Source organism: Lontra canadensis, unplaced genomic scaffold (assembly GCF_010015895.1).
Source record: "Lontra canadensis isolate GAN:19392208 unplaced genomic scaffold, GSC_riverotter_1.0 scaffold104, whole genome shotgun sequence".
Lineage (NCBI taxonomy): Eukaryota > Metazoa > Chordata > Mammalia > Carnivora > Mustelidae > Lontra > Lontra canadensis.
In genome coordinates, this window is record NW_022631098.1 from 2582869 (window position 1) to 2608425 (window position 25557).

The 25557-nt window shown below is 38.2% G+C and overlaps 1 protein-coding gene across 1 annotated transcript in view; it reads left to right on the forward strand.

Moving 5' to 3' along the window:
* The window catches only part of DDX10 (DEAD-box helicase 10), a 268604-nt gene that overhangs the window by 70481 nt on the left and 172566 nt on the right, over positions 1 to 25557 (forward strand). The gene's annotated exons all lie outside the window — the stretch shown is intronic.

Consider the following 25557-nt stretch of genomic DNA (forward strand, 5'->3'; position numbering starts at 1 on the left):
CTGACATTCCTTTTGATTTCTGGAGAACTAACGTATTTACTTAGCTGTGTACTTGAGAGTACTCTGTCTTGGTCCCTTTTTCCTTCATGTCCCTCTTATCCTCTCCCTATTCTTTGCTTTGGACTGAGCCCTATAACTGATCTCCTTTCTCAAATCCATCCTCCAACATAGCCATCAGAATTTTCTTAATTAAATGCACATCTAATCAGGACTATTAACTGATTTTCCACTTGCTGAATATATTATGTTATTATTCATGGAATAATAGTATTGAGTCATAGAATTTGCTTTACCAAACTTTTCATGATTTTGGCTTTTCTGAGATTTTTGGGTGTACTTGGTTTTGTTATTATGGTTCAGGCAGAAACACAAACTGAAAAAGTTTGCCTCCAGGATTCTGTGGTACAGGTGTAGTAACTGACTAATGGATTGACCCTCTTGTAGGTAAGAATTACAAATTTTGAATAAAATATGAAACTTGAGGACTTGAGAGAACAAGAATAAGCAGATTTTAGAGAGGAGCCAAAATTTGCAAGAAAGGACTGGCAGAGGGTAGATTCTCTGTTGTGGTAATTTTGCCATAAGGATGGGCCACAGTTATATTACAAAGGAGGAAAAAACTCACATAGAAAGTATACAGTGTTTCTTGTCTGGGGTAAAGGGGCTAGGGCTAAGGCAGTTATGGCCCTCAGGATGAGAGGAGATTGCTGAAGACAGTCTGGGACAGAGAGCTCCAGATCTTTTCAGGGGACTTAACTCTTCTTTGTCAGCAAGTGGTAGAGCAACTAGATTAAAAAGACATATGAAGACACTGAGGATCCATCTGGACAGCACCATCGATTACTTCAGCCTAATCAATATTTTATTTTTAAAAAATATTTTATTTACTTATTTGAGACAGAGAGAGAGTGCCCGCAAGAGAGTGAGAGGGGCAATGGGAGGAGAAGGGCAGAGGGAGAAGGAGATAATCTCCAGCAGACTCTGCTCTGAGTACAGAGCCCGATGTGGGGCTTGATCCCGTGACCCTGGGATCCTGACCTGAGCTGAAACCAAGACTGGCTGCTTAACTGACTGAGTCACCCAGGCGCCCCCTAACTGATATTTTAGAGCAGTACATCAGATGAGTGTGAAATTTTCATTCTTTTCCTGTTCACATGGTGGTATTCATAAAGCATCATATTCTAAGTCATAAAATAAGCTTCAATATATTTAAAAGGTTTGAATTCATACACAGATTATACTTCGATTACAATTGAGTTAAAATAGAAATCAGATATCTAGGAAGACCCCAAATACTAGGAAAACTAAATCTGATTAAGGTTTGAAGAAGTGAGTGCCCTTGCTTAGTACCTATTTTTGGCTTTTCAGCTCTAATATTGTCATGGATGTTCATTTTTGATAGTGAGGTAAGAATACAGAGGAACACAGAATGGGTGGCATATGAACTATTGAACTCTACATCTGGATTTTCTCCCCAGCTTTACTGAGATACAATCATGTAGATGTTATTAGAGTCCAGACTAGTGAGGCCGTGGGACTCCATTACCGTGTGCAATTTGTGAAGTAGAGATTTGTTACAGCTATCTTTAAAAAAAAAATTACTTATTTATATTTATTTTTAGACAGAGAGAGGGAGGTCAAGCTTGACCCAGGCATGGGGGAGGACAGAGGGAGAAGGAGAGAGAATCCCAGCCAGGCTCCACATTCAGTGTGAAGCCTTCCACGGGGCTCAATTTCATGACCCTGAGATCATGACCTGAGCTGAGCTAAGAGTTTTATCCAACTCTTGAGCCACCGAAGTGCCCCCAGGGTACTTTAATTCTTCCAAGTTGGGGTGTACACTATTACTCATGAGATTCATTGTTCAAGGAACATATTTATTTCACTATTCAAGTTTGTTAGCTTACTGACAGTTTGCATGTTTTATCAAGTCCAAATGGAAGGTTCTCTTGATGCTTAAAGGTCAAAGGACTGATTGTCTTTTGTTATGCTTGAAAGAGAGAAACCATATAATCTTATTACATGCTTCCTTTAAGTGCTTGGCTTTCTGTCTGTCTCCAAGCTATATGTCACTGCTATAATTTTTTTTCTGCAAATGCCAGTATATAGAGAGTGTGTAAGACATCGTAAAGTAAACTGTGGCCAAATCACATTGAATGTGTTGAATTTTGTTAATAAAATCGAGTTATCATGAAAGAAACCACATCAAAACTGTTTAATGATCGTTTAAAGAGTGAAGAATTTCAAGCAGGTGCTATTTTGATTAAAGTAGAGTTATTCTTACCTGCAAATGGATTATTAAAATAGTCACTTGCACTTTTTGTTAACAAAGGTTTTTGTTTTGTTGGTAAAAAAAATTAGGTTAAACAAGTATTTAAGAACTGTATTTTACTGAAATTCTCCATTGAACTTACTGGTTAGAAATATGGGCAATTCTCTAAGTACTCTGTAAAAGTAATTTCTTATCTTGAGCTTGTAATTTCTTTTTTTGAAGAAGAAACAATCATGATTATTATAGTCAAAGCTAAAATAGAATTGCAGAATCTGTATGAAGTACAGCTGTTACTTTGAATGTTCTAGTTGATAGAAATGAGAAGCCATATTAAGATTCTGATATGAAAGATCCTACTTGAGAAATTGACTGTCATTGTTCTCTTCTTTGAGAAACACTGAGAAAAGCTAACCTCAAAGAAATCTTTTGTTTTAGTATGTTCAGCAGTGACTGTTGTGTTATACTGACTAAGCAGATGTACTTTGGACTGAACGTCAGTTACAGGGTTGATTTAAACTTGAAGATTCACTTGACAAATGTGATAGTAGAAAATGGAGACCTGAATTAAAAGTTTTCTACTCAGAAGTTCTAGGATAATGAACTCACACAATTGTGCTGTAAACCCGTTTCCCTCTTACGTAGGTTTCCTCACATTCTCTGTCACGGTTACCCTTTTCCTTTCCTGCCATGGACCCTTTTAGGGGTCTGATAATGCCTGTAGACCCCTATTCAGAGTAGTGTTTCAAATGTATATAGTAAAATACATAGCATTACTTGGTACAAAGTTCACGGACACGCCTGCCATCTCTCTGGCTTTTATCATATATCAACTGCAGATGAATAGGTTTTGTTATGGGAGGAATTGAGTAAGATGGACTCCTCTACTTCTTCATGTCTTTGATTCAAAACTTGTGGAGAGTCTCCCTTGATGAAATATTCTAAACTAATGCAAAAATCTCTTATATTATAATTTCTTGTGAATCTTTAAATATCCTATAACCTACCCTTCTCCAGTACCCTTAAATATTTTGTTGCAATACATGGCCTGTTTACTTATTTATAAATGTTGAAACATTTATAATAGGCAGTGAATATATTACGTTCTTTTTCCAGTATCCATTTGAGCAAAACATAATGCTAGGAATAGAAAGCAAAATAAAAGGTCCTTTCTGTCAGGAGACTTCAGAATGTAGTTTGGGAGATCTCTGCATTCCTAAAACAACACCAGGCTTAAAGAGATTAAGAAATCAGTAAAAACACACATTTTCAAGCCAGGATGTGCATCAGAAATATTTTACTTGAAAGCTAAATAGGGTTTTTTTGATACCATGAAGCCTTAATTATATGGTCAAGTTTCTAATAAGTGTTGTAGATTTGGAGTTTAAGAGCTCTCTCATTATGGGATGAGTAGAGGTGGGGAAGACATCCCCAAAATAGAATTATATAGATTCTGAAGAATGGGGCCAATGGTCAGAACGAGGGCCTGACATTAATGACTTTGTTTTGAGGATAGTCAAAGTAACTCAGCTATAATGACTAGTGTTTTTTTTTTTTTTCAGCTTTTTTTTTTTTTTAAGATTTTATTTATTTATTTGACAGACAGAGATTACCGTAGGCAGAGAGGCAGACAGAGAGAGAGGAGGAAGCAGGCTGTCCGCGGAGCAGAGAGCCTGATGCAGGGCTCGATCCCAGGACTTTGAGATCATGACCTGAGCCAAAGGCAGAGGCTTTAACCCACTGAGCCACCCAGGTGCCCCATTTTTCAGCTTTATTGTGGTATAATCGACAAATGAAATTGTAAGATATTTAAGGTATACAGTATGATGATTTGATCTACGTATATACTGTAGAAGGATTTCTCCCATTGAGAAATTCACTTTTATCACTTTTTGATGTGTGGGAGAACATTTTAAGTTCTGTGGTCTGCAGTTTCAGCTGTAGATACATCAACCACAGTCAGCTAGTTACAGTGTTATAATTAGATCCTTGGCTATTATTCCTCTTAAAACTTGTACCTTTTTATCAACCTATTCCTGTTTCTCCCACCCCTTGCATCTATTTTTCTTCTTTCTCGCAGTGACTGGCTTTTATGTGGAGGTGTTAGAAATATGTTGTTCAGGGGGTTCAAGTGGAATCTGAGATTAAATGTCTTGCTCTTGATATGTGTACTCAACACAAGATAGAGAAAACAAGCAGAGTTTTCCCAGTATTGCCTTCAGCAGGTCAGCGTTTTGCCACCTGTTTCTGCTGTTCCCTTCACTTTCTCTCCTATGGGATGAATTGGGTAGAGGTGGCCACCAAGTAATTTGTGTCGACCCTTCATGTGATTCGCAGAGGTCACCAGCTGAAAGCGTGAACATCCGGTAGTGTTTTATCTGATAGCCAGTAGTGTACATTGTATATTCCTGTACCCCTCTTGGTGTACTTACGAGCGCTTGTTTTGAGTAGGTAGCTGATGAGTATCACGACTCATTTGGAACACTTCTGTTGTTCTTGTCCAGCAGCCTGAGTGGATTGCCACACGCCATGTGATAGTCATTCATTGCGGAATAATCAGCATGGAGAAAGCTTGTGTTCATTTGAGATGGTTTTGTATTTGTCACAGACATATTCTGTATACTTCTAAAGTGGAATTGGTAGAAAATTACAAAACAAAGGTTTTCCCAGCACCACACAATAAATGTAGCCTAACATTTTTGCCATTTTCATCAGGAGCATGTTACTTTTTATATTGCCCAGGCAATTCAGTCTGAGTTTTTTGATGCTAGATTTTGAGTCATTATCACACAGTGGATGTCACAGAAGTTCCATTTTTCTCCTTTGGTGCATAAAAGGTGCTAAATAAATGTTTGCTGGATTGAATTCTGGTGGCCAGTCTAGAGTGCTGGAAAATGTACAGCTCTTTGTCATAAACTAGAAATGTGTTTTACATCTATTACCAGCGACTGTTAGCAGTCTTCATTTCAGAAGGGAGAATTTTATAATGAATAATAATTAGTACAAACCAAATACATTCACTTGTTCTCTACATATGTGCTAACAGCAGGACTTGAGTGTTTGTTAAAAATTTATAGCCTAATCATAAGGCACAAACCCTACATAATTACTAAAATGCTTCTCCTTGGTTGGGTAAAGGCTATTTAAATAGAACCATTGATTTTTTTTTTTTTTTTAAGATTTTATTATTTGAGAGAGAGAAAGAGAGTGCGCACACAAGATGGGGAGGGGCAGAGGGAGAGAGAAAATCCCAAGTAGCGCATAGTCTAATTTGGGGTTGATTCTGAGACCCCAAGATCATGACGTGAGCCGAAACCAAGAGTTGGATGTTTAACCGACTGAGCCACACAGGTACCCCTGGAACCAGTGATTTTTAATTTGTTATATGCTTATGTTTGTATTAAAAGAAATAACAGAAGCATCTTAAAATGTAGGTTCATAAACATACAAGTCTACAAAATGTAGTTATCCACTCCAATGTGGATAAACATTACAAAAAGAAGCGGTAGCCTGTATCTTGTGTATATTGAGCTTATAAGGATTTATGAAACAATGAAAACATATTTTGCTAAGTGTGTTAAAGGAACTCCCAAATGACCAGTCATTCCCCATCTGTGTGTCAGATTTTCATTGGTCACACTTTTTATATAGAGGAATAGCTTATTTTGTTGCACTTCACAGACACTGTGTGTTTTTTTTTTTTTTAAGGATTGAAAGTTTGTGGCAACCTTGTGTCCAGTAAACCTATTGACAGCCATTTGTCCAATAGCATTTTTTCAACTTTGTGTATTCGTGTCATATTTTGGTAGTTCTTGAAATATCTTAAACTTTGTCATTATTATTGTATTTGTTTTTGTGATCTGTGATCAGTGATTTTTGTTGTTACTATTGTAATTATTTTGGGGTGCCAGGAACTACATCCACATAAGATGGTGAACTTAGTCCATAAAAGTTTTGTGTATTCTGACTGCTGTATTGATCCACTCTTTCCCTCTCTTCCTCCTTGGGCCTCCCTATTCCTGAGACACAGCAATATTGAAATTAGGCCAGTTAACCCTACAGTGGCCCCTGAGTGTTCCAGTAAAAAGAATTACACATCTCTCACTTTAAATCAGAAGCTAGAAATGATAAGCTTAGTGAGGAGGACTTGTCGAAAGCCAAGATGGGCCAAAGGCTAGGCTTTTTGCATATTTAGCCAGGTTGTAAATGGAAGGAAAAGTTCTTGAAGGAAATTAAAAGTGCTACTTGAGCAAACACATGAATGATAAGAAAGCCAAATAGCCTTATTGCTGATATGGGGAAAATTTTAGTGGTTTGGATAGAAGATAAAATCACCTGCAACATTTCCTTAAGCCAAAGCCTAATTTAAGAATAGGGCTCTAATTCTTTTCAGTTCTCTGATGACTGACAGAGGTGAGGAAGCTGCAGGAGGAAAGTTTGAAGCTGGTAGATGCTGGTTCGTGAGGGTTAAGGAAAGAAGTGGTCTCCATAACATCAAAGTGCAGGTGGAGCAGCGAGTTATCCCTAAGATACAGCTAAGAGAATTAATGGAGGTGGTGTTAACCTTAAAATGGCCTGTCATTTTACCAGCAAACCTGTCTTTATTTGGGAATAGCAGAGAACTGCAATCTGGGACAAGCAAACTAAACTGTAGGCAAGTCATCAGAATAGAAGAGAGGAACACTCTTTTATAGGAGAAAGGGGTAACTCAACTCAGGAAGGCTGTTATAAACAGAAGTCCATTGGAATAAACTGGGAGCTGGAAGTATGGTGATTTCTCATTGACTTGGCTGCTGCTGGGGGAACAGGAAAGCCTTTCTTCCTCCTGCTGGGATAAAGTAGTGTCTGTGTGCAAGGTCCCTCTCTCCTGTTGGATTTGCAGCTGACAACAGGTGGTAGGGTGTGAAAGCTGCCCCTGCCTAACCTCCTAACTCCATTTTTAGTGAGGTTTTCTGTTATTTAATTTTCAGAGTGTGACACTAAAGCAGATTTTCAGTGTAGACAAAACAATCTTCTGTGGGAAGAAGATGCCATCTCAGACTTAGCTGGAGCATGGAGGCCAATGCCTGGATTCACAGCTTGAAAGGACCAGCTGATGCTCTTGTTAGGGGCTAAGGCAGCTGGTGATTTTAAGTAGAAGCCAATGTTCATTTACCATTCTGAAAATCCTATGTCCCTAGGAATTATGCTAAATCTGTCTGTGCTCTATATATGGAACAGCAAACCTGGATGGCAGCACATTGTGGTTTACTGAATATTTTAGTCCCACCTTTGAGACCTACTGCCCAGATAAAGATACCTTTCAAAATATTACTGCTCATTGATAGTGCATCTGGTCACATAAGAGCTCTGGTGAAGATGTACAGTGAAGCTAACGTTTTCATTCTTGCCAGCGCAACATCCATTCTGTAACCCATGGATCAAGGAATAATTTTGACTTTCAAGTCTTAATATTTAAGAAACAAATTTTGTAAGGCTATGGATGCCGTAGATAGGGGTACCTCTGATGGATCTGGGCAATGTCAGTTGAATGCTTTATGGAAAGGAGATTCACCATTCAGATAGTTTAAAAAAAATTTTTTTATAAGCATATAATGTATTATTAGCCCCAGGGGTACAGGTCTGTGAAGCGCCAGGTTTACACACTTCACAGCACTCAGCATAGCACATACCCTCTCCAATGTCCATAACCCCATCACCCTCTCCTGACCCCCCCCTTCCCCCAGCAACCCTGTTTGTTTTGTGAGATTAAGAGTCTCTTATGGTTTGTCTCCCTCCCGATCCCATCTTGTTTCATTTATTCTTTTCCTACCCCCCAAGCCCCCCACATTGCCTCTCCACTTCCTCATATCAGGGAGATCATACAATAGTTGTCTTTCTCCGATTGACTTCTTACGCTAAGCATAATACCCTCTAGTTCCATCCACGTTGTTGCAAAAGGCAAGATTTCATTTCTTTTGACACCATTCAGATACTTTTAAGAACATTCAGGATTCATGGAAGAGGTAAAAGTATCAACATTAACTGGAGTTTAGAAGCTGATTTTGATCCTCATGGATGACTTTGAGGTGTTCAAGATTTCACTGGAGTAAGTAACTGCAGATGTGGAAATGGCAAGAAAACGAGAATTAGAAGTGGAGCCTGATGATGTGACTAAATTGTTAAAATCTCGTGACAAAGCTTCAGTGCATGAGGAATTGCTTCTTATGGGTGAGCAGAGACAATGATTTCATGAGATGGAATCTATTTTTGGTGAAGATGCTGTGAAGATAGTTGAAATGACAACGAAGGGTTTAGAATATGACAAAAAATTAGTTGATAAGGCAGCGACAGGGTTTGAGAGGATTGGCTTCAATTTTGAAAACACCTACAGAATTTTTTTCAAATAGCATCACATGGTACAAAGAAACTGTGAAAGGAAGTCAGTCAATGTGGCAGACTTCAATGTTGTCTTATTTTAGAAATTCCCATGGCCATCCCAGCCTTCAGCAGTCACCACCCTAATCAGTCCGCTGCTGTCAGTACTGAGGCAAGACCCTCCCATCACCAAAAAGATTACACCTTGCTGAAAGCTCAGGTGATGATTAGCATTTTTTTTTTTCAGCAGTGAAGTATTTTTAAATTAAGGTGTATACATGGGAAAGCAGAAGTTCACTTGACTTGCTGAAATATTGCTTTATTATGGTTGTCTGGAACCAAACCCACAGTATTTCCAAGGTTTGCTCATATCATCGGAGCAATGGATTTTGTATGCACTGAGTCATGTAAATACCTAGTTCAGAAGAATGTAGGAAGCTAGAGTCAGCATTTTAAAAAATATTTATTTATTTATTTATTATTTTTAGAGAGAGAGAATGTGTAGGGGCGGGGCAGGAGCAGAGGGAGAGAGAAAATCTCAAGCAGAGACCCCACTGAGCCTGGAGCCTGTTGAGAGGCTTGATCCTCCCACTCTGAGATCATGACCTGAGCGGAAATCAAGAGTCGGACACTTGACTGACTGAGCCATGTAGGTTCCCTAGAGTAAGCATTTTAGATGTACACTTCTTATGGTCTATTCTCATTTGGACACTGAAAAGCATCATGAAAAGTTGGAAGTGTTGAGTACATGGCAAATAAAGCAAACATATTCTCCTGGAATTAATTTGGAAATTTTTAGTGAAGTTTTTTATTAATGGGTTATAAAATGTGTGAGCTTAATTTTTAATTTATTATTCTGAGCCACATGGTATTGCTTCATAGGAAGTATTAAGAGGTTTAATGAATTAAAATTTCTTAGGCTTTTCCTAATTTGCCTTTCCTATGATGCCTTAGGCATGTAAACTACTGAATACTTTGGAATGTGAAATACTGAATACAGAGTGGTTGTGTGTGTGTGCACATGTGTGTGGGTATATAGAGTAACACAGATTACATTTAACATTCACTGCCTTTTCCCTTTTAAAAGAGTCAGTCTCAGACACTAATTCCCCAATTTATCTTTTGCATTCAATGTTGACAATTCTAATTCATTAAAGAATTTGTTTTTAACAGAATTAGTTTGGGTTCTGATTTATGTCGCAATGAAGTAATGGACTCTATAGGGTGGCCCATTTTCTGCTCAGATCTGCTGCTGGAATGCATCGTAACATACTTAACTGTTCCCAGCACTCAGTTGGACTTTAACAGCCCAGCCTTATGCTTTTCCGGGTGGCTTGTCCAAGCCAAAAGAAGCATACCCTTGGTGTTCTCACTGTTTTATACATTGACATGTTTGAATGTCATGTTCATTTTATAAGGATTATTTTGGTGGTGCCAAGTTGGAAACTCTGGCCATAATCAGGTTTCCAAGGAGAATGTGCTTGATGAGTCATTGGGATATAGGCAGATACACTCAAATTTGTATTTACATCTGTAGCTCTTCATATTTTTCTTGTGTGTTTGATTTTATATATTTCTATGTATATTTGTATATAATTTTTGTGATTAAAAAGATTTGGAAACCAAATAGATAATAGGTGGGAAAGGTTACATTAGAGTGGTAGCATTAGAAGTATGAGAGGAAGGGGAGTAATTTAAGATATAGTATACATTTAGCTGTAGGTGCAGAATAACGTGAGCAATAGAAGGGTCAAGAAGATTCCATTTTTCTTGTTCTTGTTCATACCTTGAGTTAGGCCAGGCGAACCTGTGGGAGGAGAACAAGATCTGTCCTCTGTTCCTAACTGGGTGGGCAGCCAGGAGGAGGATACAGTTAAAAGCTACAAAGTCAGTGTTAGAAAAAGTTGAATTTTAGATCAGCGCGTTTACATCTGTTTAATTTGTATATGCGAACTCAAGTGTGCTCTTAGGCTTCCTTCAGTGTTCCAGGAAGATTTCATTGGCTGAGGGTCACAACCCCACCCTAGCAGAACAGACTGTGTTGATGGGGAGTCACCGTGGGCCAGAAATGAAGGGGGGGACTGGCAGCATCCCTGGTGCGGCCTGCTGCGGCATCGTGTCGCCTGTTCTTAGCTGGAGCTGCTGCCTGCCCTGCGGGTTCAGAAAACCCTGGAGGTGCCCCTGAGAGGCAGCAAAGGGAAAAGCTTGCCCCTAAGACTAAAACAATGCATTTAACTATAATTAAGAATAATTATTTTCCTGCAACTGAAACCACTTACCCTTGAGAAGGTCTTTGATGTTACTTCTTAGAGCTTGCGTGCAGATTTTTTTTTTTTTTTTCTGTAATTGGTTTATATAGGAGTCATGATTTTAAAGTTTTTTTCAAATTTTTAAATCTCCTGCTTATGAGCTAGCCTGGGCTTGGCAGCCTCGAGCCCCCAAGTCATATCTGGCCAGTTATCTGTGTTTGTAAATTTTTACTTTTAAGATCTTTATTGAAACATATGTGCTCATATGCTTATTGTTGCTTTTGGTTTCAACAGCAGAGTTGAGTAGCTTTGACAGGGACCATTTGGGCCACAAAGCCTAAAATAATTATCTGGCCTTTTATAGATGATGTTTGCCTATCCCCAGGTGAGTTGAGCTTGCACATATTTTATGAATAGTCATTTTTTCTCTTTGCTCTGTTAGATGGGTTTTTGATGTTTACATGGAGAAGCTTACCTTTTCTGAGACAGTATAATAGAATGGGTAACAGCACTGATTCTGGAGTAAAACTTCGTGAGTTCACGTCTTCCTTTTGCACTTTGTCGATTTTGTGACTTGGGGAGTGTTACTTCTCTTCCCTTTAATTTCTTTTCCGGAGAGTAGGGCTAATGATGCTACTAGTTCAAGGGTTGTTGTGAGATTTCAGTGAGCTGAGCATCTTGCATATGACAGGTGCTCAGTCAATGCATTTTAGCTCTTTTCACTACAGACTTTTCTTTGAAATCTTGAATGAAGCAAAAGGTAAAAGGAACTCTTCCAAGTTCATGCATCATGTTGAAAGTTTGTGCCTTCCCTCCTACCTGGCCTCTGGCTACACTGATTTCGTTAATGCTGTTGTAGTTTTCTTCTTTAAAGATGTTCATTCAAACCACAGGAAGGTTAGTTTGCAGTGAACTTAATTGGATGTGATTTCTATTAGCTAATCCATACTTGTTTTTCATACATCAGTTTAATGAAACTTAACCTGAGGTTGTTGATTGGACTGGGTGATTCTTATGTAGAGAATTTACCAGGGCTGTGACACATGCATCTGGATGTCAAACTTGCCGAGATCAAATTGCATTCTGTATCTGCTTTAATCAGATTGCCGGCATAATGAAGTTCAAATTTATAGTTGTCTTAAGAAAAAGTCCACTGAATAGACCAGAGATAAATTGCTATTGACCCTTTATTTTCACTCAAGTTAATTTACTCCCTTCATTGAGCTATTTATTTAGATTTTAGGTTGCTGCATGTAGTTGGCTTTGTCTGTTGATTTCAGATATTGTAGCATTTCTCTTAGCTTCGGTTTACATAGTACCGAGCTAGTAACTTTCCTTTGTAATGTCTTCGGAGCTGTGAATAATTTTCTGCAGATTTATGGTTGGATACCATGGAAGTCCTCTTTGTTGTAGCTTGTCTAAAACCAATAAGGTAGTAAATACTCTCATGGCATTTTCAGATTATCTATTTATCCTTTCTTGATGGCTTGTGATGGCCATCAGGCTCTTTAGCCTAATCTACAGTGGGAATATTTGTTCTTACGTTTTAGTAAATTACAGTCAGCATCCATCTAGTCATATCTTAATTTCAGATTATTTTGGTCTTAATTGAAGGAGAATAAATTGAAAAGTCATTAAGTAAAATTACCTCTCTTGTAATTCCTAAGCATCCTGATGTACATTAATTCTCACCTCTGACCCAGGAAAGATGTGAAAAATAAAGCAAACACAGAGCATTTGATTTCAGCCTTGGTCTGTGTTGAACTTCTCAGGAAGGTAGATTGTTTCCTGAGAGTGGATGGAAGGCATGAGACAGTGGAGGGAGGGGCTGTGTTGGGAACTGGGATGACCTTCTGGAGCCTCTGGGGTCTGGCTTCAGTGGGCCATCTCAGGCATAATTTTACCAACAGTCACACAACTCTCCCATCTCTCCCTGCAAAGAATTCTCCAAACTAAAACATCAGCCTGATTGCATTCTCCTCTCTTTCCTCTTTCTTTCATATTCTTCCTCTTGTCCTAGCTCTGTGGGAGAAATGCCTCTTCTCCTTTCCACAGTTCATGTTGCATACCAAAATCATCTGATTTTTTTAAAACCCCTTTGTCACCTTTTAAGTACCTTTGTAACATAAGGTAATGTAAAGTAACATAAGGTCCTTCTGTTAATTATAAGTGTATATAATTATCCAGCTAAAAATATTCACTGTATTTTTATAGTTTTTACAGTTTTGAATATTATTTATGGGCTTTGGAAGCAGACATTCGCACAAGCCACTCTTTATTTATAGTAACTTCCATACTTACCAAAGCTCTTAGGGCCAATTACCCAAGACTTTTGTGACCAAGAATATCCCCCAAGATAGCTTCTACAAAATATTTCCTGAAAATACCTCCTGAGGGGGTTTTCTTATCTTCCTGGTGTCAGCTTTAGTCAAGCTTTTTTTCATAGTCTTGTGACTCTATTACACGCCCAGATTTGAGCAAACTCTTTGACTGTGTTAACTTCTAACCATCTGTCAGTTGCCTTCATGGAAACGGTCATACTCTCTGACCCTGATTTCTGAAGTTTCCAGCCCTTACAATCTGTTATCGCCCCTCTCCTTGTTTTCTGGCTTTTCTTTAATCTGCAGTCTCCCCATAGGTGGTTCATTTTCTTGCTGTCTATCTGCCTCTTCTGCTGTTGTTTCCTTCCTGTTTACTATCTAATTTGTGATCTGTTTCTTCAACCTTTTTTTTTTTTTCTTTTGTTCTTGTCAGTACCTTTAGTGCCATTTTGGCATTCTTTTCTCTCTATCTCATCCTGCCACCAGACTTCACACTGGAATTCATCTGACCATCTGATTTCTGCCCGCCTGAGCCTGGGCTGCCCTGTGCCACCCCAGGGCCCAGCCCTGCCTGCTTCCTGTTATCCACAGTGGCCACATCCAGTCCTCACTGTTGCTAAACCATGTCCCCCCGCCCCCCGCAATGTTATCGAATGACTCCCAAAGAGAAAGTAGGCACCCTCTTGCAGAATCTCTGGTTCATAGAGGGAGTCAGAGTGAATCTATCATATACTTTTTGTATTCTCAACACCGCTTGCCGGTTCATTTGCCATGGGTATTTGGGATGTTTGACAGGATTATATCATTTATTTTAAAAATTTATATTCCTTCGTTCTATAAAGATTTGATATAGCCCACAGGAAATACTTACTAAATAGTGAAATAAAAGTGAAACGGATGGATTTTGTCAAGTGACAGGAGAAAAGATACATAGCATGGGGAAAAAGGAATAATAGAGGAATTGTACTAATTTTCTCTGGCTGCTATAATAAATTACTACAAAATTAGCAGTTGGAAGTAACACAGATTTATTATCTTACAGTTCTGTAGTTCTGAAGTCTGAAAGGGGTCTCACTGGGTGAAAAGCAAGGTGTCAGCAGGGCTGTGTTCTTTTCTGGAGGCTTTAGGGATAAGTCTGTTTCCTTGTCCTTTCTGGCCCTCTAGGGGCTGTCCACATTCCTAGGCTCCTTGACATCTTTCTGTGTCTTCAAAACCAGTAACATACATACAACAAGCAACAAAGATGCATTGAGTTCGTACATCACATCACATCACCTGACTTCTTCTTCTGCCTCCTCCATCCACGTGTAAGGAACTGTTGTGTAAGGATTACACTGGGCTCACCTGGATAAGCCAGGATAATCTCCCTAATTTAAGGTTAGCTGATTAGCAACTTTAATTTCCTTTTGCCATGTAGCATAATAGATTTATAGGATGGATTAGCCCATGGACGTTTTCAAGGTGGTGGTGGGGGCATTTTTCTGCCTACCACAGGGGTTGACCAGAATGCCCCACGTACTTATTCTAGTTAGATCATAATTGTGCTTTTTAAGGTGTCTCTATGGCAGCCAAAGGGAGAAGAGGAAATAGTGCTTGCTATATGGCGTTTTCTTTATCCCCACACTAACAAATATACTAGTTCTAATAGTGTTGTTTTAGTATAATCCGTATGATCCTCTTTCGTTCCTCCCTCAACCATGTTGAGTTTTGCATTACTGGAGGTTGGTATTCGTATTGTTAATATATGTAATGAAAAATTGGTAACAGTAACACTTGTTTATCTTCTAGATGTTATCTAATTATCTAATTTAACTCCAGTATTAAAACAAAATAAAAAAGCTAAAAACCAGTAACCTTCAAAATATTTATTTTATGAGATTGATGATACTTTTTTCCATCAGTTGTGCTGGTGCTGCAGTGGGTGATGAGTCAGTTTCCTATTTGATTTGAAGTTTTCTAGCCTTTGCTCTGAATTTCCATAGTTCTGCTTGGTGCAGTGTGGTTGTCAGTACTCCACTGACCTCAGATTTTAGATACGGTTGTAGGATGGCCCTCCACGTGATCCAGGCTATAAACTAATAAGGTTTTTAGGTTGTCACTGAAATAAAAATGCAAAATTATATAAATTCTTATAGTGAATTTGTACTTCATAGAGACCTTGACTATGTCTCAGGGCTTTGAAGACTCCACATATAACACCTACTCAACTGGGCAGAATTTGGTTTTGTTCCATTATCCTGCACCTGTTTTCTTCACAAGTTATGTAGCTCATGACCTTTAGATTTTCCGTGTATTCCTTTAAGTCAGTCTTACTTGGATGTGGCAGTGAGACTTTTATTGTAAGTTGTTGTCTACCTCGCAGGTGTCCTATTTTATCAGGTGTCCTTACAAAATTATCCGAAAGAAGGGAGTTTTTTTAGTATCCATACTGTGTCAAAGAAGGAGATACTTTCATGTGGGGGATGTTTTTCTTAGTTTCCTTCTATTTCACTGTGGTGTCAAATTTGTCTATGAAAGTTCCGATACATTTGGAGATATCTCTTGCTCTGTTTAGTGTAAAAAGAAAGAGAGATAACCAGCTGTAAGAGTTCGAGCTAAATTGTGTGTGTGAGTGGAGGGCTTATCTACCAACTCTCAGGTTTCTTAATGGTTCTTTTCTTTGAATATGGAACTTTCACTTTAAATCTTTTCCTTTTTGTTAATGTTTTCTGTGTTGTATGTATATAGTTTGGTTTTTCTTAGCATTGTTTTGCTTAAATTTTAAGAATTTGTATATCAAACTGAATTTTGTTTGGGATATGTTCTGTGTCTTCAAGAAATACATCTCAGGGTGCCTGGATGGCTCAGTCAGTTAAGCATCTGCCTTTGGCTCAGGTCGTGATCCCAGGGTCTTGTGATTGGCCTGCTTCAGGCTCCCTGTTCAGTGAGGAGTTTGTTTCTCCCTCTCCCTCTCCGGTGCTTTCTTACATGTGCATGCATGTGCTCTCTCTCAAACAGATAAATAAATAAAATCTTAAAAAAAGAACTACATCTTTTTAAGGTAGTTGGCAATAACTCATTAGATTACATGGTGGGTTTGATTTGTGAGGGTGGGTGTTGGTGGGCATATGAAGACTTAAGGAGAGATAGGGAAGGATATAGAGACATTAAAATGTTTCTACTACTTTTATCTAACTTGAAAATAATTACCGCATTTAATGTATTGAAAAGAAGACCTGAAAGTTGTTCCAGTTTCCATATGCTTACATATTAGTTCATATGAGAGTGTTCCTAAATTGACCTTTTAGAACTACAGGTTATTCATTTGGGCAGCTTAGGAGCCTGAGAACACCTTCCTTTATATTGTCTTTTTTAATGTAGTGCATATAATAAAATCATGTTTTTATTGGCCAACTATGAGATTGTGTTGGGATTTGGTTAGGACATGATTTTGCTGAAGTACAACATAACGTTGTTTGTTTTAAAAAATAATTGGAGGTTCAGAGCCTGTAATGGGAAAGGTGGTTACCTTATCCTGTCTGTAACCATTAACCTACAGGTGAATGGCAATTTGAACCAGAAGTCTATAGAGTTCAGGAGGGAAAAACCTTCTTTTATGCTGTTCTCAGAAGAATTTTAAGTTTGATTTTCTTAACTTTTGCCATTTATTCTTACTCATGGATTATTTTGATGGCTGTTTTCTATATTATTGGCAGAGCTATTCACTTAAATCTTCTTTGAAATGATGTGAAAGATCTTAGGACTGCAAGATGGCATAAACAAAGTAATTCATTCACCTAAGCATGTGTTAATCGGAATTCTAGCTGTGTGACAAAACCAAGTTCATATGTAGTTCTTTACTAGGGCCTCTAGAAAAAATGATGCCAGTACAAGGTATAAAATGAAAACAGTTTCCAAACTCTCATTACTTCAGAGAGCCTTTATTTTGGAGTGTGGTAAGACTTCCAAGGACCTGGTTGGTTGTCTGCTTTTCTTCCCCAAATGTGGCAGCAGTATAAACAACCTTCAAGAATGAGAAAGCCAGCAGATCTCTCTTCAGCTCTTCAGAATGCTCAAAGCAGGCATGTTGTGTAGGAAGACTGACTCCATTTTGATTTCATATGAAAAATGTTTTATTATGTACTTGTGTTTTTCTCTCAGAGAACAGTATTTCAGAGGCAGCTGCGTGTTCAGTTTTTTTGTGGTCTGTGAGGCCATTCTTTTTGCTTGGCAGTAACTGCAGTGGGTGTGAAGTCATATTTGGCATCCTCTTTGATTCTGGACTTCATTTCCAAATGGCTATTAGTTAACTCTTTTAAAGACCTTTTGGACTTTCAGTCCCCTCTAATATAAAATTTACTTGATTTAGAATGTTGTTACTTTTGGCTTGGTGAGATTGCTATTTTCCATCAGTGTGTCACCTTCATTGATCAAGAGATTACTGATCATAATTTCTTTGTTAGTTGGGGAGCTCAGAAAACATGGGTGGACCACTGTATCAGGGAGGTAAGTGTTTTAGAGAAAGGGTCAAGTTTAAGTCCAGATGAATTCTCCTTATAAGGCATTTCAGCAGCTGTAGTGGTGGTGTTTCTCCTCCAACTGGCACATCTTTCGGCTTCTTCCACTTGGGGGTGAAAAAAGAAGGAAGCATCAGATAGGGGAAGTGTCTTGAAGAAGTAAAGCTTACTGGTGGCCTGGAGAGTTGTATATTGAAAGAAACTTGAATACTGTGTGGAAGCATGCTTATATTACTATGGGAAATGTACTCAGAATGGAAATAAGGTTTAATTTATAATAAATCATTAAGTAAATGTACGTAATATTTTCTTTAGTAATATAAATGTGAAAAATCAAAGTTTGACTTATTGTTCTCATTGAGCATGACTATGATTGATGTTTATTGTTCACTGGGAACTTCTCAGTCTCAGTTCTGGTAGTTGGGTTAGAACAATAATCCTTCTTTTGGATTGAACCTGCTGTTCCTAATTTTCTTAAATTATTAAGAAGGAAGGCTTGCATATATTTAAAATGAAGAATTATGAGCAAGTCCTAGCCAGCAGTACTTTTGTCCCAGTATTGTACATGGATAAAAGTACAATTACTAAATCTGATTCATTGTCAAATCTGTTTATGTTGGGAACATTACTATTACAGCCTACCAGATATGAATCATAGGTAACTTTTCCTTAACTCCTTGTCCCGAACCCCTCCTGATTTGTCATAATCACTTTATAGTGGACACAGTAAAGCTGCAATTAGAGAACAAACAACTTGACCTCATCTTAAGTATTGTATTCAGCCAAAGTTGTATAAAGGGACATTTTGTGTATTTAAAAACATTTCCTTATTGACTTCTGTTGTAACTTAAGTGCTATGATAATAAAAGATTTGTACCCAGTACATAATAAAAATCTTAAATATTCAATTCAAAGGGCATTTAGTCTTTAATGATATGAAATCAGACATTTAATCCTCCAATAACTCTTGCAAGAAAGTACTCAAATGGATGGAGTCTTTATGACCTTACTCTTAAAAGAGTCAAGTCATGTCAGAATGATAGTTAATTTCTGTTAGTTTTTAGAGTTTCTATACATGTTACCTAGTAAGCTTTCAACCACTTTCAATTGAACTAAATATTTAAGCGTTTGGATTGATTCCAGGAACTTGCTATATTCTAGATAAGTGCCACACATGGATTTCTTTTCATCCCCTGCCCCCTTAATACCATTCACCTGTGTCTATATACCTCCACTTGAAAGAATAAAGAGTTAATTTTGGCATCAGTGAATGATATGCTGGGCTTTTAGAGAGAATTATAGATGTGTACAGAGTCACTGAGTAAGACTTGAAGATTTATAAAGAAGTGCTACAAATCAGAAGGATAGCATACAGTAAATGGTTTTTATTTTTATTTTTTTTTTTTTTAAGTTAAGATAGATTCTGGCAGTGAAAACTAGCAAGCAGCCTTGATCTTTTGTTGCAATTCTAAAATTTAGTAAACAGATGTAAGCAACACAGGGAAGACAATGGAATGAACTCTAGGAGCCAGTGTGGATCACTCATTTTGTATATAGCTCGTTTCATTTTCTAGCAGGTTTGTTAGATTGAAAAATACAGGGAATTCTTTAGATGTGTAGTGTCTTCTGCTTGTGACAGATACTCTCAGGGCATCTTTGGTTGCTAGGTAAAGAAACTGGGAAACCCCAAAGAACTGTTTTGTTCTAAAGCAGTACTAAAAGTATGATCTGCAAACCAGGTTCAGTCCGCTGATACTGACCTTGATCAAGTGGCTGTTCATGTTTCTAACCTTGACTATTAATTTCTGTCTTCCTCATAGCAGACCTGCAAGAGCTAGCCTAGACGCTGTGTCAGCTCCCTTCCTTGCTCTCAAATTCTGATGTTTGGGGTATTCTTTGTCCTAATGATTCTATTTGGTTTGCTTGTCCCTGAATGAAATGCTCAAATATATAATACATGTGTTACTTATGTCTTTTTATTTAAGTTCTAGAGATCCAGAACTAGCTGTAACCAGAGATCCAGGCTAGCTGTCTAGTTTTCACTGCCAGCATCTACCTTAACTTAAAAATATAATAACATAACACAGATATGTACTAGTGAGGTAGAAACAGATCAGGAGTCCATATTTAGGTATCAGAAGTCAACAGACTATGTAGTCATTCCTCCTTGAGCTATTTTCCCATTTAGGAGGATCATGTTATCAAGTAAACAGTGTGGCTTATTTATATTGTGCTTGTGAAAACAAAGAAGTACACAAACAAATCAGGGACTATAGGATAATAAATAGATCCCTTTCTGTTGCTGATATGGGAACAGGGTATTGTCAGTGTAAATCAGAAGCCCGGGCTTAAAAACTGGGAAACCAATGTGCAAAAACTAGGAAGGAGGCCCTGAAAGCAGGATGAGACCTTCAGGCCAGCTAGAGACTTTCTTCTGCACTAAGGGGAACTTGATTACTAAGTTAAAGCCTTTAAGAGATGGAGGTTCTCAGAATACTTTTCTATGGTCTCACCCTGTGATGAGGCAGATCTTGCTGGAGGTGAGCAAATTGTACCCATTAAAGTTAGAGGAAAGCAAAGTTATTCCTAGATCAGTGATCTCAGTTTTGGGGGGCATTTATTTAAAAATTATGTACTATTTTACCTTATTTTCTATATTAAGTATTTTTATTCCACATACCCATGAAAAACACTGTTTGGTTGATGATGAATGTTCCTTTCCTTTTCCCTTTTTCAGAGCAGTGTTATTCCTTAAATGTCAAAAATTGGCTCTTTCTTGCCTTGTATATAGAATGACTTGATTCCCATTAGAATATCTTTGAATTTCTGTATCATGTTTCAAACAAATAAATTCTAGTTAAAAGGCAACCGTCGTGCATAGGGATCCTTTTCTCCCTTCCTCTGTTGCTGCCTCTTGTGTTCTCACTGATTCTTTTTTTTTTTATTTAAAGATTTTATTTATTTATTTGACAGAGAGAGATCACAAGTAGATGGAGAGGCAGGCAGAGAGAGAGAGAGAGAGAGAGAGGGAAGCAGGCTCCCTGCTGAGCAGAGAGCCCGACGCGGGACTTGATCCCAAGACCCTGAGATCATGACCTGAGCCGAAGGCAGCGGCTTAACCCACTGAGCCACCCAGGCACCCTCACTGATTCTTGAACAGAGTTGTACTGTAGCACACGTCTTCATGCAGAGTGGAAGAAGTTGGTGATCCTTGACGCAAATCCCCATGACTGGGCAGAACAGGTGCTCATTTAACAGATTCAGAGAAGGGCCTGATGCTCTTCTTCCTCTTGTTTCAGTTCCTCTGCTGCCAGACCCACCTGCACAGTAGCAGAGGTACTGAGTTGAGAGCTCCTCTGAATGGAGTGGGATGGCACTGATGTCTCATTTCATAGGCTTTCCTGAAGGTCATCTTCTCTTGCGTTTATTTTTATAGTCTTTGTTCTCTTGTTTTAAGGGGAATCCACAGTAACATAAATATTTCTAAGAAGTATCAGCGAGGCATTCTAGCCCAGAAACAATGTGTTAATAACACATAAAACCAATCAAATCACCAGGTGAGAGATGTGGGGATGCTTGACACATGTGAATGAACATATATTAAGATTTACCGTCTCATTGAGCACCATACTTTTTCCAGTGTTGAATTTATTGGGCTTCCTTTTTTTAAATGAGCAGAAAGCTTTGTGTTTTGAGATGTTTTATAGCTGTGTTTTGATATAACCAGAGTCATTTGGTGAAAGAACAGTGGACTTTTAAAATTGAGTTTAAATTGAGTTGTGAGTCATTGGATACTAGGTTCTGTTTTAATGGGGGAAATAAAGAAACCGGGTGGGAGAGAAAATACTTGATTCTGTTCAAAATGTATGTATAGTAAAAAATAAAGGGTTTCCCTACCTAGTAATACTGCACTGAACAGTTCAGTTGTAAAATTTTGTAAAAGAATAACTAATATTTAAAGAAAACATGCAAATAAAACAATTCTGCCCTCATAAGCTTATACTCTGCTAGACGAGAAAGAGGGTATATAAGTAACAGAAACAAAGAACAATACAATGAGGACTATAAATGTTTTCAAATTGGCAGAAAATACAAATTGACAAGGGTCAACCATTCTAAATGTGGAGCTTTAATTTTGTTGGCCAGGTGAGAAAAGAAAATTGTGGAAATAGGCCATTGTGATTTCGAAGGTGAAACATCTGAATCCTTTGGTAGGCTTTAAATGAAAAAAATCTTTGTATTTTAGTGCAATTTTTTTTTTTAAAGATTTTGTTTATTTATTTGACAGAGATCACAAGTAGAGAGGCAGAGAGAGAGAAGGGGAAGCAGGCTCCCCGCTGAGCAGAGGGCCCCATGTGGGCCTCAATCCCAGGACCCTGAGATCATGACCTGAGCCGAAGGCGGAGGTTTAACCCACTGAGCCACCCAGGCGCCCCTTTAGTGCAATTTTATAACCCCAGATTTATGTTTGAGAACTGCCTTTGCAGGGCTGTCTGTGTTGTGTTAGAGTAGCGGCAATGTGAAATTTGCTTATTGCAATGCTGTGGAATAACCAAACACAACATGAAAGGAGTATAATCCCGTCCAGGAAATTTTTGGTTTAGCCAAGTAGAACACAAGATGAAGAGTGAGAGCGTTGTTTACAGGGGTTGTTAATTAATTTTGGTACAGGAGGGAAATATTCTGAAGTTGTTTTTCAGAAATGAAGTTCACTACTGTGCAGATCACTTTCAGTGTGTTTGCAAACAGGCATTGTAAATTAGGACATTCAGAGGGCAAAACAACAAAAACAAATCAAGCTTAGGAAAAGCACACACACATGAAATGCTACCGTGACACTATAGAATGTAAGAAATACCAAATCTGATTTGAGATGGAATGAAATGGGGCATAGAATGCATTTTAAAACATTGCTTTCCTTGACTTTGTCTCTTAAAAATCTATAATGATTTGAGAACTGCGGTACAACGATTTAGTACTTGGATAAAATACCTTTTGAAGTGTCACAGCTATGGTGATTCTAGTATAAATCATAAAGTTAAAACTTCACATTCATTCTGCTTGCTTTGGAATAAAAGGCATGTTCTTTAGAAGTGTATTCTGAGACAGGACACGCAAATGTAAACAGATCTACATGGATTGCGGTTTAAAATCTAATACTTATGGGGCGCCTGGGTGGCTCAGTGGGTTGGGCCTCTGCCTTCCTCTCGGGTCGTGGTCTCAGGGTCTTGGGATTGAGGCCTGCGTCAGGCTCTCTGCTAGGCAGGGGACCTCCTTCCCCCTCTCTCTCTGTCAAATAAATAAATACAATCTTTAAAAAAAAAATCTAATACTCATTTCTTTGTTTTTACTTTGTTTATTAACGTTCGTCCAAGATTTTAATTGACCTTCAAATTAAATAAAAATATACCGAAGAAAGCAAAATTTTTTCATAGACTTGAAAGATAGAGGGAAGTCTTCAGTTTTAGTATTTTGCCAGTTCAGCAAAGTGGATTTGTACCGTGACGCTGAGGCAGTGACTGTAACGACCTGTTACTGGCTTACCACTGATGGAAGTGTTGGAACAGCTGTAGTGGTGCTGGATGTAAAAAGTTGGCTGCTTCTGGAGTTCCATGCAACGTCCTCGTATTGTCCCTTCATCGAATTCTTAAGCCCATGTAAACTTAGAGTATTTGATTAAAAAAACACCGGCATTCAGGTTTTAGGTACCACAGTATGAGAGAATTACTTACAGCTCTTTCAGACATGTTACTTAGGACTCGATGACAAGGTGCTGTTAGATTTAAGTAAATTAGGTGCTCTGTCTTTAAATTTGGCCTAGAAAAATATTTGTAGCCACAGTCTCACATCAGCTGCTGAGAGGAAATAAAATATTTTGACGGCAGTTAGAGAGATTTGACAACCTCATATTAAATCCAAGTTATTTTGTATTTAATACATGTCAGTTTACTTCTGCATTGCAAAATATGTTCCTAACCGTGGTGGTTGACATTTGTTCCTGCACCTTGTTTTTCACGTGAGCACCACAAAATGATTTTTGATCTGCATCTCAATAGATAGGTTTTTAAAAAATTAAGTCAGGTCTGCAATGCAGTCATTTAATTGCCCACTGTGTGCTTCGCATATTACTGGGTGCAGTGAGATGGTATTGAATGAAGTGGAAGATTGAGTTAGGTGATGCTGTAACCAACTTCTTATTGTTGATGAATTTGACTATGTTTTAAGGAAATGGAAATAGCTTCTCATCAATATGTTGGAGTCTTGAATCATAGGTGCTTATAAAATGGATCATCGTGAGTCACAGTTGTATTCGTAATTTTAGCACAGCCTAATTTAAAGTTAATTGATGGAGATGCCTGGGTGGCTCAGTGGGTTAAAGCCTCTGCCTTCAGATCAGGTCATGATCCCAGGGTCCTGGGATCGAGCGCCGCATCGGGCTCTCTGCTTAGCGGGAAGCCTGCTTCCTCCTCTCTCTCTCCATGCCTGCCTCTCTGCCTACTTGTGATCTCTGTCTGTCAAATAAATAAATAAAATCTTTAAAAAAAAATTGATGATATGTTGCTTTAAAACATGATTTTGAATTGTGTATTTTCTACAGCTTATTTCCATAGGTCTCTACATTTATAGTTCTCATAGTGTTAGCCTTTGTTTCTGTTACCTTTGTACCCTTTTCCTCCTCTAGTCAATTATAAGCTTATGAAGGCAGAATTGTTTTGTTTGCTTTTATACCCTTCTTAGAACCTAGCACAATTTTCCTCAGGAAGAAGTAAATGAGTACATAACTAAGCAATTGGTTTTGTACCATTTATATGATGATATCCATTCCTTGTTCCTTGTAATGTCTGATCAGTCATTTATTTTTAGGATGACAGTTAAAATAAAAACAAGTGCATAATCTGGGTGAAAGTAGCTCTTATTAGCCACATGACTTTGGACATTCTTGCTTGAAAACCATTGCAAGCTAATTTTTTTCAGGTTTTTTTTAATGATCATCATTGCTTTAGCTGGACATTTCTTGAGCACCTACTAAGTAAGATGTATTATGTTCTCTCCTCCCAGTTCTTTAGATTTGGAGCAACTTAGAGTCACATGGGTATGAGTCTTACTTGAATTACTCAGGATTTTAAACAAAGCCAATATGAAGGGGAATGTTAGTTTAAAGAAAGCTGTAGTTCTTCTTGAGATTAAATTGTAGTACTGGAGTCATATTGGGCAGGAATATTTGTTTTCATCACAAGCAACCGGTACCAGTTCCTGGTACATAGTTAATACTCACCGAGTATTTGAGTGACTGACTGAGTGAAGGAATAAATGTTTAAAGAACTGGGTGCAGTTGCAGAAAGCTGGTAGAGTAATTAACTGGTTAGGCTGGTGTGCAACCATTAGGTCTTGAGTTGTTTGATTAATAGCTTCAATTGGAATGGGTATGGAAGTCTTCATTACTTGAGAACTCTTTGTCAATTAATGCCTGCTTATTGCCTGATGTCTGTTAAATGTTGGTAGGGGCCACAAGGGCATCTTCCACTTCTGGGGAGCCAGCTCTTCCGGCTTCCCTGTTAAGAGAGTGAAGGAGAGAGAAGAAATGGGCCCTAAGTGTTATGGACTCCTCGTGATGCATTGCCAGTAGTCTTTGGCCTGTGTAGATGCTTTCAGCAGTCAGTCAACAGTTCACCTGTGGAATTGTCCTACCACTTACTGGGAGTCAGTATTGTGATGACTTGTTTTACACCGAGATATATTCTGAGAAAAGGCAGTGTAAAAGTGCATCTGTACATTGGAAATGCATTTTGATTTCATGTTCCTTTGAAGCCAAACAGTGAAACTCTGTCTGCTTTCCAGTTCAGGCATCTGAGACTTGATAACAT